The 6,068-nt window shown below is 37.7% G+C and overlaps 1 protein-coding gene across 1 annotated transcript in view; it reads left to right on the top strand.

The window, feature by feature from the left end:
- Positions 1–3,342, top strand: part of LOC130297694 (BPI fold-containing family B member 4-like) — a 46,010-nt gene extending 42,668 nt beyond the window's left edge. Inside the window, 1 exon segment of the mRNA XM_056550447.1 lies at positions 2,917–3,342. The gene's annotated coding sequence lies outside the window, so the exon portion shown is untranslated.
- The last annotated feature ends 2,726 nt before the right edge of the window (positions 3,343–6,068 follow it).

The following is a 6,068-nucleotide window of genomic DNA, read 5'->3' as shown; positions in this document are numbered from 1 at the left end:
TCCTTTATATAAGATAGGGATAGGCATAAGACTATCCTTCATATAAGATCAGGATAGGAGTAAGATTATTCTTCATATAAGATAGGGATAGGCATAAGGCTATCCTTCATATAAGATGGGGATAGGCATAAGGCTATTCTTCATATAAAATAGGGATAAGTATAAGGCTATCCTTCATATAAGATAGGGATAGGCATAAGGCTATTCTTCATATAAGATAGGGATAGGCATAAGATTATTCTTCATATAAGATAGGGATAGGCATAAGGCTAACCTTCATATAAGATAGGGATAGGCATATGACTAACCTTCATATAAGATTGGGATAGGCATAAGGCTATCCTTCATATAAGATAGGGACAGGCATTAGGCTCTCCTTCATATAAGATAGTGATAGGTATAAGGTTATCCTTCATATAAGATAGGGATAGGCATAAGGCTATTCTTCATATAAGATAGGGATAGGTATAAGACTATCCTTCATATAAGATAGGGATAGGCATATGGTTATCCTTCATATAAGATAGGGATAGACATAAGGCTATTCTTCATGTAAGATAGGGATAGGTATAAGGCTATTCTTCATATAAGATAGGGATAGGCATAAGGCTATCCTTCATATAAGATAGGTATGGGCATATGGTTATCCTTCATATAAAATAGGGATAGGCATAAGATTATTTTTCATATAAGATAGGGATAGGCATAAGGCTATCCTTCATATAAGATAGGGATAGACATAAGATTATTCTTCATATAAAATAGGGATAGGCATAAGGCTATCCTTCATATAAGATAGGGATAGGCATAAGGCTATTCTTCATGTAAGATAGGGATAGGTATAAGGCTATTCTTCATATAAGATAGGGATAGGCATAAGGCTATCCTTCATATAAGATAGGTATAGGCATATGGTTATCCTTCATATAAGATAGGGATAGACATAAGGCTATTTTTCATATAAGATAGGGATAGGTATAAGGCTAATCTTCAATAAGATAGGGATAGGCATAAGGATATCCTTCATATAAGATAGGGATAGGCATAAGGCTATCCTTCATATAAGATAGGTATAGGCATATGGTTATCCTTGATATAAGATAGGGATAGGCATAAGGCTATCCTTCATATAAGATAGGGATAGGCATAAGGCTATCCTTCATATAAGATAGGGATAGGCATATGGTTATCCTTCATATAAGATAGGGATATACATAAGGCTATTCTTCATATAAGATAGGGATAAGTATACGACTACCCTCCATATAAGATAGGGATAGGCATAAGGCTATTCTTCATATAAGATAGGGATAAGTATAAGGCTACCCTTCATATAAGATAGATATAGGCATAAGGCTATCCTTCATATAAGAAAGGGATAGGCATAAGGCTATCCTTCATATAAGATAGGGATAGGCATAAGATTATTTTTCATATAAGATAGGGATAGGCATAAGGCTATCCTTCATATAAGATAGGGATAGGCATAAGGCTATCCTTCATATAAGATAGGGATAGACATAAGATTATTCTTCATATAAAATAGGGATAGGCATAAGGCTATCCTTCATATAAGATAGGGATAGGCATAAGGCTATTCTTCATATAAGATAGGGATAAGTATAAGACTACCCTTCATATAAGATAGGGATAGGCATAAGGCTATCCTTTATATAAGATAGGGATAGGCATAAGACTATCCTTCATGTAAGATCAGGATAGGAGTAAGATTATTCTTCATATAAGATAGGGATAGGCATAAGGCTATTCTTCATATAAGATAGGGATAAGTATAAGGCTATTCTTCATATAAGATAGGGATAGGCATAAGACTATCCTTCATATAAGATAGGGATAGGCATAAGGCTATCCTTCATATAAGATAGGGATAGGTATAAGACTATCCTTCATATAAGATAGGGATAGACATAAGGCTATCCTTCATATAAGATAGGGATAGGCATAAGATTATTCTTCATATAAGATAGGGATAGGCATAAGACTAACCTTCATATAAGATTGGGATAGGCATAAGGCTATCCTTCATATAAGATAGGGACAGGCATAAGGCTATTCTTCATATAAGATAGGGATAGGCATAAGATTATTCTTCATATAAGATAGGGATAGGCATAAGACTAACCTTCATATAAGATTGGGATAGGCATAAGGCTATCCTTCATATAAGATAGGGACAGGCATTAGGCTCTCCTTCATATAAGATAGTGATAGGTATAAGGTTATCCTTCATATAAGATAGGGATAGGCATAAGGCTATTCTTCATATAAGATAGGGATAGGTATAAGGCTATCCTTCATATAAGATAGGGATAGGTATAAGGCTATCCTTCATATAAGATAGGGATAGGCATAAGGCTATCCTTCATATAAGATAGGGATAGACATAAGATTATTCTTCATATAAAATAGGGATAGGCATAAGGCTATCCTTCATATAAGATCGGGATAGGAGTAAGATTATCAGCCTCATAAGGTTTTTTTTTTTGCCTTCCTCTGGATCAACACAGTAGGGACACAATATAGGTTGAATGTGATGGACTCTTATAAATTACGTAACTATATATTGAAAAGTCATCTTTCTTGGAATGTTTTAAACCCTTACATTAAGGCTGGGTTCACACTGTGGAATTTCTCGGCAGAATTTCTGCCGGAGATCGAGCCGGCGGCACTAGGACCACGCGGACTACATTGCCGTCACCATAGATGGCAATGCATTTCTGAGCAGATCTCCCAAAAGATTCACCCAGAAATGCATTGCAGTCTATGGGGGGAGCAATGCAGTTCGCACGGTCCTAGTGCCGTTGGCTTCATCTCTGGTAGAAATTCTGCAGTGTGAACCCAGCCTAAGTCTCTCCCAAATTCTGCCCTTACTGGTTGTATTTTTGTTTTTTGCAGATATGAACTATGGGCAATAAATAATACCAATGGTGATTGACAGTCATCCACAAAAAATACCATGTGCCCTGTAAAAACCAACTATTTCTCTGCCGGATGAATGAATAAAGACTGTTTAAGAATTCCATCAATAAAGAACCTACAGTCTATAGACTGAGATATGTTATTTCTTAATAATTAACCCCGATCGCTCCTTGGTTGGGTAGCGTTAATGGGCCCGCGTCACACCACATCCGTCACACCCCCTCCCATAGACATGAATGGAGAGGGCATGGCGTGACTTCACGAGAGGGGACTGCTTTCGTGCTGGGGACTGATTCTTTATCCCCTGAGGAAGTCACCTCGTATGACAGAAATGCGTCGGGACAGTGTAACAGCCCCACCAGCACAGAGCATCATTGACCTTAGTTTATCAACCCATTCTTGCCTTATGAGGACGGAGGATGATTACTGTTATGGTATGATGGACTGTTTGACATTTATTTAAATAGGTTGTGGGTTAATATAAGCTTTTAGATTATATAAATAAAATATATGTATTAAAGCACCCCTCTATATACGTACAAAAAATTATAGATGGTCTCTTCATGGGATAAGCCATCAAAAGCTGATCGGCGGGGTAATGACTCCCGACACCCCCACCTATCCGCTGTTCTGCAGAGTCGCAGTGCCTAGATGTAAATAACGGGCAAATCCGGAAGCCTTGTCTCTGATCATTGTGTACTGGGGATGTCTGGTTACCTCAGCTCAGCCTCCATTGCAGTTAATAGAATCTGCAGCTAATAAGTACTGGAAGGATTAAGAGTTTTTAATAGAAGTAATTTACCTATCTGTTTAACTTTCTGGCACCAGTTGATTTAAAAAAAAAAGGTTTTCCACCGGAGTACCCCTTTAAGGCCAAAATGGGCTTGGTCCTTAAAGGGGTATTCCAGGCAAAAACTTTTTTTTTATATATCAACTGGCTCCGGAAAGGTAAACATATTTGTAAATTACTTCTATTAAAAAATCTTAATCCTTCCAATAGTTATTAGCTTCTGAAGTTTTCTGTCTAACTGCTCAATGATGATGTCACGTCCCGGGAGCTGTGCATGATGGGAGAATATCCCCATAGGAACTGCACAGCTCCCGGGACGTGAGTCATCAGAGAGCAGTTAGACAGAAAAAAACAACTCAACTTCAGAAGCTAATAACTATTGGAAGGATTAAGATTTTTTTAATAGAAGTCATTTACAAATCTGTTTAACTTTCCGGAGCCAGTTGATATATATAAAAAAAAGTTTTGGCCTGGAATACCCCTTTAAGTTAAACATCTTAATTGTGATTATAGATCAAATCACTTTGCCTCATAGCAATATTTTTTGGGGAATATGAAAACAAACATAATGTGAACTGTCCTCAACCAGCTTATGAGTCTTACCAGTTTAGTTGGATGACCTCCAGCAAAAGCAGCCTAGTTAGATGACTAGGTGCAGTGATCAAACACCCCACTCAATTACTCTGCACAGCCAGAGGATTCATTGGAAATGTAGGCAGCATTATCAAGACATTTCAGTGATGGATTTGTAATCAGAAACGGCTATAAAAAAAAAAAAAAATACATGCCTGCCATGTCAGCTAAAACAGGTAAGGGCAAGGCGTACCCAAGAACCTCTACACTATTCTATAGTAATGGGCTATGCTGTAATACATAAGAAAATATAATAAATAATAATAATAAATTCCCGGAATACTTCTTTAAGATGGCAGAAAGGCACTTCTGTGCACTTACAGCATTACGTATTGATCTCTCACGAGTCTCCAGCTGTTGCAAAACTACAACTCCCAGCATGCCCGGACAGCCGTTGTTTGTCCGGGCATGCTGGGAGTTGTAGTTGTGCAACAACTAGAGGCACACTGTTTGGAAAACACACTAGTCTACAGAATAGTGTGCCATGAAGGAGTAGGCAGTAATGGTATATTTAATGCAGTGCGGGAAAAGGACTCTAGATGGCACTGTGGTGCAGTTTTAGACAAAAAACAATAGTCCTGTGTGGTTTCTCCCAATGTGAATTCTTTTTGGGGAAAAATAGAGATGAGGGAGGTGATGGTATTACTGTACATTATCCAAAATAAATAGTGAGAAGTACTCTGGTAATAATATAGGTACTGTGCTATAGCTATTGTATTCTTCTCTTCATGTCTCTAATATGGCTGCTTCGCCAGACAGATAATCTGATCAGGAGACTGGGTGAGTACTGTAATACCTGCAACTGAATACTGCCTACCACCCTGCTTTTCCAGTCTCCTAAAAAGAATGTCTGTGTGGTTAAGCAGCCATATTGAATGTCTTCGGGAGAACCTGGAAAAGCTGGGTGGCACTCAAACTGTTAAGTCTTGTACTTAACTATAACAGATAATTAAAGGGGTACTCCACTGGAAAACATTTTTTATTTTTTTTTATCAACCAGTGCCAGAAAGTTAAACAGATTTGTAAATTACTTCTATTAAAAAATCTTAATCCTTCCAGTACTTATTAGCTGCTGTATGATCCACAGGAAGTTCTTTTCTTTTTTTAATTTCCTTTCTGCCTGACCACAGTGCTCTCTGCTGTCCATTTTAGGAACTGTCCAGAGTAGGAGTAAATCCCCATAGAAAACCCATCCTGCTCTGAACAGTTCCTAAAATGGACAGAGGTGTCAGCAGAGAGAACTGTGGTCAGGCAGAAAGGAAATTCAAAAAGAAAAGAACTTCCTGTGGATCATAACAGCAGCTGATATGTACTGGAAGGATTAAGATTTTTTAATAAAAGTCGTTTACAAATCTGTTTAATCTTTCTGGCACCAGTTAATTTAAAAAAAAAAAAAAAAGTTTACCAGTGAAGTACCCCTTTAATACCATGCGACAACATTGGTATCTGGATTTTTACTGGTCAAACAACATGGAGACCGAACGAAAAACCAACAAGTTTTTACATATGTGACAACAAGGATTAAAATAACTGATATTGCTATACTATTTCAGAATTTCCCAGTTACAGAGCCGTCTAGTGGCACTGGACATACATAACAGAGGAAACATAACACATTACATAAAACATACTGCGTGCCACTCAGCTTTTCTAATCTTCTGAAGCCCTATCAGCAATAGGCGGCTTGTCCTAACTGCAGAAGTCC

The sequence above is a fragment of the Hyla sarda genome, chromosome 13, assembly GCF_029499605.1.
Source record: "Hyla sarda isolate aHylSar1 chromosome 13, aHylSar1.hap1, whole genome shotgun sequence".
Classification (NCBI taxonomy): Eukaryota; Metazoa; Chordata; class Amphibia; order Anura; family Hylidae; genus Hyla; species Hyla sarda.
The sequence above is the reverse complement of the archived record's forward strand: the minus strand, read 5'-3'. Positions and strand labels throughout refer to the sequence as shown.